At 43.2% G+C, this 13,887-nt stretch overlaps 1 protein-coding gene across 4 annotated transcripts in view; it reads right to left on the reverse strand.

Annotated features, from left to right (window-relative positions):
• Positions 1-13,887, reverse strand: part of WDR33 (WD repeat domain 33) — a 466,488-nt gene that overhangs the window by 392,636 nt on the left and 59,965 nt on the right. The window contains exon 2 of one of the 4 annotated variants that reach the window (XM_033958830.1): positions 8,827-8,988. The exons of the other annotated variants lie outside the window; for them this stretch is intronic. The gene's annotated coding sequence lies outside the window, so the exon portion shown is untranslated. The remainder of the gene's footprint in view (positions 1-8,826; positions 8,989-13,887) is intronic. 4 annotated transcript variants of the gene reach the window in all.

The following is a 13,887-nucleotide window of genomic DNA, read 5'->3' on the forward strand; positions in this document are numbered from 1 at the left end:
GGGGACGAGATCCTGTTCCTTCCTGCTTTTTCACGTAGTACATGGCTACTTGATTGTCTGTATGAATGAGAACTACTTGATCATGAAGAAGATGCTGAAAAGCCTTGAGAGCATTGAAGATCGCTCTGAGTTCCAAAAGATTTATGTGATTTTGACAGACTGTGGTGGATCAATGCCCTTGAATACAGAGACCATCGATGTGAGCCCCTCAAGCGCAGGTTGAAGAGTCTGTTGAGGACCTTCTGATGATGGGGCATCTGGAAAAACAAACCTCTGGAAAGATTGGATGAGAGTATCCACCACTGAAGAGATTGTTACAGAGCAGAAGTCACTATAATGTGCTGAGAGAGCTTATCGAAAGCCTGCAACCATTGAGAAGCCAGAGTCCACTGAGGAACTCTGAGGTGAAGTCTGGCAAAAGGAGTCACATGAACAGTAGAGGTCATGTGACCTAGGAGAACCAGCATGTGCCTTGCTGAGAGTGAAGTGAGGGTAGACACTTTTTGGCAAAGCTGAATGAGTGCATCCTGACGCTGCTGTGGAAGGAATGCTCTGAGCTGCACAGTGTCCAGTATAGCTCTAATGAACTGCAGAGACTGGGAGGGCTGCAGTTGAGACTTTGGAAAATTGACCTCAAATCCTAAATTCTGCAGGAACCAAATAGTCTGTTGTGTCACTATAGTAACCCCTTGAGATGTGGGTTTTTTAATGAGCCAATCATCCAGATATGGGAAAACCTGGTCTATGACTTCGTACGGCTGCTGCAACCACTACCAGGCACTTGGTGAAAACTCTGGGTGATGATGCTGTACTTGGTGAAAACTCTGTACTGATAATGCTGATTTCACACCCGAAATCTGAGGATCTTGCGAAAGGCTGGATGACTGGGAATGTGATTGTAAGCTTCCTTGAGATCCAGAGAGCATAACCAATCGTTGTGATCCAGAAGGGGATACAAAGATGAAAGGGACAGCATCCGAAACTCACTCGATGGCATTGAGAGCGAGCAGAGCTTTTACTTCCTGAAGAAGAAGGGGGGTTTGTGACGAATTGGAAGGAAACTCTCCTGGAGGGTGGTCTAATGGAATCTGAAGGAAATGAAGAGAATAACCCTCTTTGATGATGGAGAGCACCCAGAGCTCGGAAGTGATCAATTCCCATCGTTGATAAAAAAGTGATGTAGACAACCTCTGATGGGAAGAGGAGGAGACAAAGGCAGAGGGATTGATGTTATGCTCTGACTGAGATGGTCAAAAAGACTGTGCGGGCTTGGTCACAGTTGGAAGTTGGAGTCTGAGGTTTCCGCTGATGCTGTTGTTGCGGCTGTTTCTTAGGCAGCGGTATGGAATATGGTGCAGACTCTGGAGGATAACGACTCTGGTAAGATGAAGAGGGTTTAAAACCTCTAGTAGCAGAAGGTTTGGACTTTTGGTCTAGCCAAAGTTGCAAACGATTTTTCATGTTCAGACAATCGTTTTGTAGCAGCCTCAATGGATTTATCAAAGAACTCATTCCCCTGGCATGGGATGTTTGCCAATTGATCCTGGAGATTAGGGACCATATCTAAATACGCAATCAAGCCAAGCGCCGCATGGCTACTGAGAAAGCAATGATCCGTGAAGACATCTCAAAGGCTTCATATGCCGCTTGAACCAAATAAATGCGAAGTTGAGAGGCGGAGCTTAACAAGATGGCAGCTTGAACCTGCACTGGGACGTCATGGCGGTCATTGTGAAATAATCCTATCCAGCCATGGTGAAAAGGAAGTCTAAAAGTCCCGGGTTTACCGGGAGAGCAGGTACCTCGGACCAGCCCGAAGGACGAGTTTGTACAGCAAGGCCCAAGAGCGCAGTAGCTGGAAGACAATCCTTCGGCTGGAGGGAGCGCGCAAGCGCATGTCCTTTCCTTTTAGGGTGTCAGCTTGTCTCCAGAGGAACAGAGTCCTCCGGTCTGTCCTGAGGCGTTGGGTGCGGAAGTGGTAGCATTAGGAGTGGAGCAGCTGACGCCGAGTAAGGTCCAGGACGCCCTCTTGCTCACCTGGCAGGGCTTGGAATCAGGAGCTGTGAGCAAGCAGGAGTGTGCAGTGTCAACCATGCAGCTGCAAGGAGAGGAGGACCAGATAAAAATGGTTTCTGATATTTCTGCAGCAAACGCAAGTACTATTGCTTTAGCAGGGGGAATCAGAACTGAGTTTTTGCCCCTATGTAAACCTAAAGTCTTTAATATGGAATCAATTTGGGATGCCATTTCTAGTCTCCAGATTTCCCTGGGAAACCAGATACAGCAACTTTCTCAACGTTGTACTGGGGTGCTATCGGAAAGTTTGGAATTGAAGAATAAAGTTTCGGCTTTGGAAAATAAAACAGATGACTATGACACCAGAATAAAATCTTTAGAAAACGCAAGCACTAACTTGGGTTAAGGATAGTGCAAGTCTTCATTTCAAGCAAGAAATGGTGGAGATCTAATTTGTGGATTATTAACTTTCCGAAATTATTTTCCATATCGCCAACTGATATGTTTAAGCGTTACTTAAATGAAGTTTTGAAAGTACCTGACTCCTCATATCTAAAATATATTACTTACCTGTGAGATCTAGGTCTCAAAATCCTAATCATCAGAATTTATCTGCAGATAGTTTGGATTTAACTAATTTCCTTGAGAGGTCGGAAACTGAATCTCAAGTACCAGCTACGTTATTAGTACAGTTTGCTATTGATTCAGATAGGGAATAGTTGTTAAAATTGTTCTTCAAATATAAAGATATTCCCTTTTTGTCTAATATTATAACAATGTATCCAGATATTTCACGTCCGACACAAAAGAGAAGAAAACAGTTTCTTATATTGAGATCTAAGGTGGTTAAGTTGGGGGGCGACCTTTGTTTTGAGGTACCCCTGTAAATGTATCATGGTATATAAAGAGAACAGATATGTTATCTAAATTTATTGCATCTCAGGATACCAAGTAATTGCTCATTCTGATTCTTTTAATCCGTTTAGATAAGAAAAGCTCAACGGCAATCGAGCCTTCTTTTGATTTTCCTGGTTATATAATTTGTATGTTAAGTTTCAGCAACTTCAGCTCCGTCTCTACTTAATAGTGGACTAACTACATTGTGTAATCAAAATTTACCTTGAATTATTTAGATTAGTGATATTTTTCTTTTTGATGATATTTTCTTGTATTTCGATTGTGATTGTCAAAATTATAAAACTAATAAAGAAATATAAATATAAATGCGAAGTTGGGCCAGAGTATGATGCATGTGTTGGAACAGGCAGGCGATGAGAAGGTAAGTATTTGAAAAAAGAGGGCATGGTCTTGACCAGTGTTCCCTCTAAGCGGGCGGGTGTTGTGAGCAAACTTTTTTCACTGTGAGCTAAAAATATCGGGCGCCAGCAAGTTATGAGCCAAATAAATATGTTGCTTTCTACCACAGAACTTCCTTACGTTTGTATGGAATCTATCCCCTTTCAACTTTAGAGAGTGCCCTCTCGTTCTCCCTGCCTTAGCTACTAAGTCTATTCCCTTCAGTACCTTGAATGTTTCTATCATGTCCCCTCTCAATCTCCTCTGCTCAAGGGAGAAGAGGCCCAGTTTCTCTAATCTTTCGCTGTACGGCAACTCCTCCAGCCCCTTAACCATTTTAGTTGCTCTTCTCTGGATCCTTTCGAGTAGTACCGTGTCCTTCTTAAAGTACCAGTGCTGGACGCAGTACTCCAGGTGAGGGCGTACCATGGCCCGGTACAGCAGCATGATAACCTTCTCTGTCTCTTCAGTCCAGCATCTGCCCCTTCCATTCACTGTCTGTCTTTCCCTGCCATCTCTCCTCCTGCCCCCCCCCCCCCCCCCCCCAATTTGGTCTAGCATCCATCATCTTCCTTCTGTTCCCCTCATGGTCTGGCATCTCTATCCTTCCCTCCCCCCTGTGGTTTTTAGCATATCTCTCTTCTCATTTCCTCCACTCAGATCTGATCATTCTCTGCTCTCTCTTCCCTTTTCTTCTCTGGTCTTCCTTCTCTATTTTCTGCCTCCATCTAAATTAAATTCTTTCTTACTATTTAGTCCCGTTTCCCTCTTTTCACTGTGTCTACACACAGCTTGTCACCCCTTTCCCTCACCCCTCCATTATCTTACTATTTTCTTCCCCCTTTATTTATCTCCTCCTTCCATCCAGTATGTGTTCTTTCCCCACTTCCATTCAGCATCTGCTCTCCCTTCTCAACTGACATCCATCTGCCTTCTGCTCTCTCTCCCTTCTTCTCACTTCCATCATCTGTCCCCTTCTCTCTCTCTCTCATCTCCTCCATTCCATCATCTGCCCCTTCTCTCTCTCTCTCTCTCTCCCCCCCCCCAACTTCCATCATCTGCCCCCCTTCCCCTCACCTTTGTGGGTCACTTTCTTTCCCCTGAGGGTGGCTCATGTCACAGGGGAAGCTTTGGCCGAGCAGAACCGCTTGATTGACAGTGGAACTTACTTGATTGATGTCGATGCTGGGGCCCGTTGCCGTTTGAAGGAAAAAAAAAAAAGGAACCTGTAAAGGCGAGAGGAAGGGAAACCTCCAGGACAGCTGCTTTTTGCCCTCCTTCAGCGGCCCAAGAGTTCAGACCAGCAGCGGCAGCTCTGTATGCTTTTAACTTCGGCACAGAGCTGCCCCTAATCAATAGTTTAGCGCGGTTTCATGAGGCAGCCTCGGGGCCTTTGATAGCCGGCCCGCTTCGATGATGCGATGTGGGCCGGCCTAGCAAAGGCCCCGAGGCTGCCTTATGAAACCGCGCTAAACTATTGATTAGGGGCAGCTCTGTGCCGAAGTTAAAAGCATACACAGCTGCCGCTGCTGGTCTGGAGGTGCGGAGACAAGGCAGGAGGCAAACGCGGTGGAAGGCAGGAGTCCCGGCACAGTGACTGCAACAGGAAGTTGCAAGTCAGCTGACGCCGGCCTTTCGTTGCGGCGGGGACCGAATCCTTTGCGGACCGGCAAGATTTTGTTTGCGGACCGGCGGTTGAAGAACTGTGCTCTACACTGTGTGCGCTGTGACGAGAAACTTGTGCGCTGCGAGGTAATATTTTGTGCGCGTGCGCACGTCAACGCAGCTTAGCGGGAACACTGGTCTTGACCCAATATTTGAGATATGATGTGAAGACAAAATAATAATTCAAAATTCTATTCATAATGGCATTTTGATACAGTCTACATCCAAATTTGTCCATGGCCCTTCCCTCTCATCTGGGGGGGGAGGGGGGAGATCGCTGCATAAACCTTAGAAGGATTAGACCTCTACAAAGATGATTCAACCACTAGAGATTGGTATGAGTTGGGGCTTTTTAACCCCTTTACAATGAACCACCTTATAACAAGATTCCAGTTCTTCTGGCACTGCAGGAACTGAATAGGGTGTATCAAGGTTTCTCTGAAATGTCTGATGGAGGATGCCATTCATTGGCAATTTAAGAGACTCCCTAGAAGGATGAGGCATTTCCAGTTCCTCCAAATACTCTTTACTGAATTTAGTCAGGCTCTAGAGTAATTTGTGGATCTTTACTCATTTGACAAAGGAACTTTGTGAAGGACACTGGTTCAGATGAGGAATATTCCTCTTGAGGAGAAGGAGAATAAGAACCTGTCATTGGAGTACCTTGTACTGCTGAAAAAGACAGTGAAGCATCACGTGAATATTGAAAACGGAGTCCTGAGGTAAGGATGTAGAAGAATATCTACTCCTGGAAGGAACAGGAGAATCAGATCGTTTTCTCTTGGAAGAGCGTGCTGGTGAAGCAGTTAGAAGCTTCGAAACATGCTGCTCCGACTTAGACATCGGGAAGGAGGATTTCGAAATACGGATCCATGTTCCAGCTGGTAATGAGGTTCTGCTGAATGGTGCTTCGATAATGGAGTCTGTGACCTTGAGGAACGCCAAGGCGATGGTGAACGATGCATCGAGGCTCGATATCCATGAGAGGGCGACCTTGGTCTTGAACAGCGGCTCTTGGGAGAGGAGCCATGCCTCGACAAATGCTGCTTCGGCGAGGATGATCTGTTCCTCGAAGAGTCATAGTGAGAAGGATCCTGGTGCTGTCTCAGAGAGCGAAGTTTAGATGGATCCTAATCCTGCTTCAACAATGTATGTCGAGGTGACACCGAAACGTGCCCCGAAGAACAATACTGCTTTGATGGAGAAGCAGGAAGTTTACCTGGGGTCCGAGACCTTGGTGACCTGGATCAATAGTGTGAGGTATGACTCGAGGAGGAACGATGTTGAGACACCTTCGATGATTTGACACCCTGCAACTCTGCAGAGCGATGCTCAGGCTGGTCTGTAAGTAGCGGTGTCGATGTCAGAGCTAACTTGGCAAACATGTTACCAAATACCTTGTGCAAGATAGCTTCAAGCATATCTTTATAAGCAGGCACCGATACCAATGGAGAAGCTGGTATCAGTGTGGCAGTGCGCTCCAGGGAGGAAGACATTGATGATGATGAGTCTCTCGATGTGGAAGCATGTCACACATGGGAGGTCTCTGAGTGGCCGGCACGACTAGACTCGCTGCCTGAATGGCCTGAGATTCCGCCTGGGAAACTGGTGACATTGACTTGGACATCGATCTGTCTGGCGATGTTGGTGTCTTCGATGCTTTCCCTGAGGTCAGGGTTGATGAGGTCGATGGCTTGTCTGAAGTTAGATCCATAGCCCCGAAGATCTTTTGTTGCTGAACCAGACGCTTTATGAGAGTTCTTTTCTAAGAGTAGCACAGTGCACGCATGACTCCTGACAGTGGTCTGGTCCCAGACATTGTATGTACCAATTATGGGGGTCTGGTATTGCTATTGCGCGCTGACACTGGCTACACTTTTTAAATCTGATGACTGGACGGGACATGGAGAGGAAAACCGCCTTAGCCATATTGAAGCCCGCAGGCTGAGGCCGCAGAACAGGCCCCGCCGTCAAAACATGAAAAATGCGCCCTATGTCTGGCAGGATGCCACTCGCGCATGCGCAGTGCAGCAGTCGCAAACTTTCTGAAATTCTTCAAGCAAGATTGCTTATCAGCTGTCCGCAACGAGGCTCCATGGATGACATCACCCACATGTGAGAATATGCTGCCTGCATGTCCTGGGATAAAAAGTCTATCTTGAACTCCATTTGAAGTATGCAAAGAAATACTCAGGAAATACGGTAGCCACATTTTGCGGTCTGATGAAACTAAAACAGAACAGCATTATACCCAGTGAACAACATCCCTTCTGCAGCATGTTACAAGTATATTTTCAATCAGCAGGGATGAGGACATGTCAAAAAAGAAGAGAAAAATGGAGAAAATACAGAATTTATAAGAAAGTAAACTGGGATGCAAATTTACCTATCAGCATAAGTCAAAGCACACAACCAGTAAACTAGCTATAGAAACAAAAACAAATGTCCTTGGGTATTGATTCTGTACATTTGAATTTTTTTTTCTGAAGGCATCTCACCCACTCCCTTATTATATGCTCTTCAGGAAACTGAAATATTAACAAGACTGACCGTTGTTGACTAGAACAGATTAAAATACAGGGCACAAAGTAAATCAGTTTTCCCAAATGGAAATGGGAAATAGTGACTTAAGGGTCTGAACTAGGAACTCTTATTTTACATATTCATAAATGAGCTGAATAAAAAAAAGCAGAGAGTAAAGTGATCAAATTTGTAGATTAAACAAAATTATTCAAAGTTGTTAATGAAGCAGAGGACTTGCAAAAGAATCCTGTGAAATATGCTGGGCACCTAAAAAGTTTCAAGTTTATTGAGATCTTGATATAGCACTCAAGAACGAACTTTGAGTGGTTTACAATCCAATAAAAGGCAAGGAATTAAAGATAGAAAAGAAATACAAACTCTGACTGTAGAGACACATTAAAGAAGATGACTCATTAATTAAAAATTCAATAAAGTTTTGAAAGTAATATACATATTTTAAAAACCCACCTCCAGCAGTAGCTCCTACCCTGACCTCCAGGAGGGACAAAAGCAATGATATTAGAAGGAAAGAGAAGTATATCAGTTAATACATACTGATTGCAGCCTATGTGCAAAAGGTCTGTAGCCAAAGTATACAATTTTGGTGAGTATGTTCTAGTCTCAGATAGGCAAGGAATTCCAGAGGGTGGGAGCTATTATGCTAGAAAAATGTTTTCCTAATGGTGTCAAGACCAATAATACCGAAGAAAGGAATAATTAGAAACTATAATTGTTTTGTGTGAACCGAAATGATCGTGAGGGAACAAAGAGTGAAGTCAACGAGAGAGGTAAAGTGGTTATCCCAAGTAGTGAACCTTATGATTTAGTGTTAAGGTTTTATATGCTACGCTGTGGGTAACTGGCAACCAGATGAAATTTAGTGTGGACAAAGTGATGCAAATAGGAAAAAAAAAAAAATCTAGTTTCAGGTACAAAATGCTGGATTCCAAATTAAAAGCAACTAGCAAGATATATATCACCCTAGTGTGTGTGTGTGGATGATAAGCTGAAATTTTCAGTTTAGTACGCCACAGCTGACAAAAAAAAAAAGTTAATTGAACATTTCAGATAATTTGAAAAGGACTACAAAGAGAAACCTGCTCTTTTTCTTACCGACAATAAAACACTCCATTATGGAGCCAAATCTATATCAATTTGCACAAGAACGAACTACACCTCGGCAGACTGCATATATGCAGACTCCAAAACCCAGACTTTGTTGCCACCTGAATTTTTGAAGAATTGAAAGTCAACCCCTTGTCCTGTCTAAACTGTGGGAACCAGGATGGATATTAGCTCTGCTTACCTGTGGAAAGATCACATTACCTCTCGAGTATGCCTGACATGGTCCAAAACCAACAAAGGTTTGCAAGGCTTCAGCATTGTAGCAATCACTAAGGTAGTTGGCCATTGCCGCTGAATAAACCAGGAGGGATCTAGATACTCCATGACTACTAGACCATCAACCAAAGGGGTGGCCAGAGAACTCTGCCAACAAAGGGACAGGAAGGAATTCACACAAAGGCCCCTGCCAAAGCCAGAGTAGCACAAATTGTTTATTGTTTATTTAGTTTTTGATTAAACGCTTTCTCGGTTCTACAAAGCGTTGTACAAAGTATAAAATAACATTTCAACGAACAATGTAACAGTTAAAACAAACTTTCTATGAACTACAAGGCTGACAACAATACTTACTAGGTTAATATAGACAAACAAGCAATGGACACTAGCAATGGACACAAGTTGGAAAGGGGGGGGGAAATACAATTGATATAGTAAATGGGAGAAACGTTTAAGGTAAACACAAAAGGACTGGGAATAAGTAGAAAAAAGAACAGATTTAAATTAAACTCTAAAATACAATACTTCAGTTAAAAGCATCTTTAAAAAGAAAGCATTTTAAGTTGCTTTTAAAATTTTTTAAGTTTTTTTCCATTTTTAAATAAAGCGGAAGGGCATTCCAGATCATAGGGGCTGTCACAGAAAAAATTGAGGTGCGGCGTGTGCCAATAATTTTTAGAGAAGGAATATTAAGATTAAATTGGGATATAGATCTTAAAGATCTCGGAGGGTCGTATGGGATCAGAACTCTGTCAATGAAAGCTGGGGAATTAGTCTGCATAGTTTTGAATGTCAGAAGGGCGATTTTGTATGTTACCCTATGTGAAATTGGCAACCAATGGGCATTTTTAAGCAGTGGGGTAACATGATCATATTTTGAGGCTCCCGAGATTATCTTAATGGCCGTGTTTTGAATAAGCTGCAGGCGTTAAGTCCTTGTGATAAATTCCTTTTAAAAGCGAGTTACAGTAGTCTATTTTTGATATTACGAGCGTGTGGATCAGAACGTTAAGGGAACTAATATCAAGAAGAGGGGCCAATGATTGAATCATTCTTAATTTATGAAAGCAGTTTTTAACCAATGCGCTTATTTGTGGTCGAAATGTTAGCTTACTATCTATAAGGACCCCTAAAATTTTTGTAGTTGTAATTGGCGAAAGTGAGATATTATCGATGATGACTGGAGAAATTAATTGTGCTCCTTCTTTTCCGGGGAATATGTCAGAGCATGCTCAGCCAAGCTCCTTTCTGCAGCTAGAGCAGTGTATCTCAAACTGTGTGCCTCCTGAGATTCCAAGTGTGCCGTGGCACACTGAGGAGGAAGAGAGGAGCCTGCCAGCTGACTTCCTTATGCAGCACAGCGCCAGTGCTGCCCAATTCGCTAAAGGCCTGCACATTTCCCCCTTCTCTCTAGCGTCCTTTGGCTTCCCCCCTGGCCTCACCTTTAAAGCAAATTACAGCAGCCTGCAGAGGATCATCAGTAGGTAAAATGATTTTATTTTCAATATAGTGATTGAAATGTATGTTTTGAGAATTTATATCTGCTGTGTATATTGTGAGTATATGGAAAATGAATGGAAAAAATTGCATTACAATTAGTAAAGGGGATGGGATCTAGGGCAAGAGATTGGGTGGGCCTAAGGAGGTCTGTGGTTGGGGTACCCAGTTGATATTTGTTAGATTTAGGGGGTGCTTAGCTTGAAGTACCGTATAAACTCGAATATAAGTCGATCTGAATATAAGTTGAGACCCCCATTTTCCCCCAAAAAAGGAGGAAAAATGGTTGACTCAAATATAAGTCAGGGGCTTAATATTCAAGTGCCATGCCCTGCACCCAGTGTCCCTTCCTTCACGCCCTCCCCTGCAAGGTTCTGCACTCAGCCCCCTCCCTGCCAAGTTCTGCACCCAGCCCACTTCCCTGCCTGCCCTGCACTTAGTCCAATTCCCTACCAGACTGTAAACTAAGCCCCTTCCCTGCCAGGCTCTGAGTACTGTCCCCCTCCCTGCCAGGCTCTAAACACTGTCTCACCTTCCTTCCCTGTACCCTCTTCCCCCTAAAAAGAGCCAACATCATCAGTGATGTCACAATGGTTTGACTGTCCCATAATCCCCTCTGCCCTCTAACCCTGCCAGCAGATTACCGGTAACCATTCCCCTTAACTTAAACCACCTAGTGGTAGGCTGGGACAGGAGGGATCGGATCCCTCCCGTCTCCTGCCCCAGCCGACACCAACAATTACCACTCTCCCTCCTTCCCGTACCTGTTTGTTCCCTGGTGGTCCAGCGTGTATCTCGAGCTGAAATCCTCCAAAAGATTGTAAAGGTAAGTAGCCAGCGGCACACCCAAGCTGGCACACAACAGCAAGCTTTTTGTGCTGCCGGCCAGCCCTGCACCACTCCTTGATAGGCTTCCGCGAGAACTTGCGTAGTCCATTGTTCTACCTTAGTAAGGCCAGATGAAATGAATTGTTCTGTCTTTTGAGTCAGTGAGGTTATGGGAATAATAATTGTAATGTCATCCGCATATATATATGATTTCAGTTTTAAAATTGATAACATATTTCCCAATGGTGCCATATAGACATTGAAAAGTGAAAGGGAGAGTGGAGAGCCCGGTGGAACTTTATCAGGTTTACAGCGAAGGAACTTTCTCTCAGGCTTGTGTAGGGATGGAGGTCTGATAAATTCTGATCTAGGGCATCAGAACACAGGCAAGGTCAGAACACAGGCGGTTCTGAACCAAGCCAGGTCGGCACACTGACCTAGGCCCTGTGTACGGATCTAGGCCTGTGTTTGGATCTGAGGCTCTGTTTCTCATTCCCTCTCCCTCCTGCCACGTATACTTTCTAAGCTAGGACAAGGTTTGCACCTTGTGACAGAATGCTGAGGCATTTCTCCTTCCTTCCTATCACATATTAACCTGACACACATTTACCCTAATTCCTTATCTTGTTTAAGCATCCCTTATATGGGCAACAATCAGACTTTTCCTGAGCAGGCCTTGACTTAAGGCTAATTAAGAGAGCTTAAGAAGCATGCATTATAACCTTTGGACTGTCACATGCTATAGTAAGATTTGAGACATATCAGAAATGTACACATTGGGAATCACTTTATTATAACTGTTATTATGTATTCATATGTCACGTGAGATAGTAGCTTTGAGAAACACATGAAATATGTAAACAATAAGTTACCTTGGTCTAATCCTCACTGTAAATGCATTATGAAATTATAACCTTGTAGAGCATTAACTAAGTAATTAATGGAGCTATGATTCTCAATAAAAAGGGGGATAGACCATTCATTTGGAGCGCCTCCTCCATCCTGTGGGGTATTCCTACAGGCTTGGTGTAATCACTGTGAATACGTTTTTTTTTAAGAAACCTGTAAATCAATTTAGTGCCTGTCAAGAAATGTCAATGGAATCAAGGCATCTGAGCAAAATGGCATGATCAACAAGGTCAAAGGCACTGCTCAGGTCGAACTGCAGTACCAGTGCGCTTTTTCCCAGTGAAAACAGATGGAAAAGATGATCAGTCATGGAAGCTAAAATTGTTTCAGTACTATGATTTGTACGGAAACCAGACTGAGATTCATGTAGGATGTTGAAATTCTCTAAATATTTCATGAGATCGATGTTAACCAGTCCTTCCATTAGTTTAAGAAAAATGGTATGTTGGCAATAGGTCTGTAGTTGGCAGTCAAGGAGACAGACTCCTTAGAATTTTTAATAAGAGTCACAAGGATATGACCAAGTTCTGCCGGAAATTTGCCAGTATACATGCAAAAAGAAACCCAGTTACAGAGTTCTCTCTTGAAGGGGATAGGGGCTGATTTCATAATAGTCGATGGACAGCCTACCACTCTCCTACTTTAAATAGTAAAGAACTTTTCAGAATAGTCAACTCTTTGATATAGATTTTCCACCTTCGGTTGCGAATCTAGCCGACTACTTTGCTATAAAAATTCTTAATTTGAGATCGTCTCTTGTAGGTTCAAGCTTAGATTTACCAATCACTTTAATTCCTTTAGGAAAAGAAAGTTCAGCTGTTGATATGATCTGGAATCATTTTGAAAATCCAGACTGGAACCAATTCCTCAAGCTGTATTCAAAATATGTAAAATCCAATTGCCTTATGGGTCGCTCTTTGGCTAGATACCTTAAAACCAAATCCAAAAGAATACATATCACAGCTATTCAGGATCCAACAGGTCATTTAGTCAAAACCAGATCTTTAATTTCCTCTCAATTTGAAAATTTTTATGCTTCTCTATACCAATCCGAATCTGCTGCTCCTGAATCAGATATAGATTCCTTTCTTACCTCCTTAACCCATCCGTCCATATCGGACTCTGTTAAATTGGAACTAGATTCCCCTATAACTATATCAGAAATTGAAACTGCCATATCTTCTTTACCCGCTGGAAAAGCCCCAGGCCCAGACAGCTTTACTAATGAATTCTTTAAGCAATTCCGAGCCCTCTTAGCTCCTTACCTTCTTACATATTATGATTTCCTCCACTCCACTCCGGACAAACAATTCAATTTCACTGAGGCCACAATTGTAGTAATCCCCAAACCTGATAGAGACGCCACCTTGGTTAAAAACTTCCGCCCTATTTCTCTCCTTAACTTAGATTATAAGATAATGGCAAAACTACTTGCATTAAGACTTACCAAAGTAATCCCGTCTCTCATACATAAAGATCAAACAGGGTTCATTAAACAAAGATATATAGGAGATAACATGCGTCTCTTTCATCATATTAACGCTCACGCTAAAACAATGTCAGACCCTGTAATAGGCCTAGCTATTGATGCTGAAAAAGCCTTTGACCGGGTGGAGTGGTCTTTTCTTTTCCGTGTCCTGAAGTGGTATAATTTTGGCTCATTCTTCACGGATTGGATAGAAACGTTATATCACCAACCCACAGCTCGTATTCTGATTAATAACTCTTTATCTAGTAAATTTTCCCTTCACAGAGGTACTCGGCAGGGCTGTCCTCTCTCACCATTGCTTTTTAATTTAGTGTCAGAGCCCT

Source organism: Geotrypetes seraphini, chromosome 9, assembly GCF_902459505.1.
Source record: "Geotrypetes seraphini chromosome 9, aGeoSer1.1, whole genome shotgun sequence".
Taxonomy (NCBI): domain Eukaryota; kingdom Metazoa; phylum Chordata; class Amphibia; order Gymnophiona; family Dermophiidae; genus Geotrypetes; species Geotrypetes seraphini.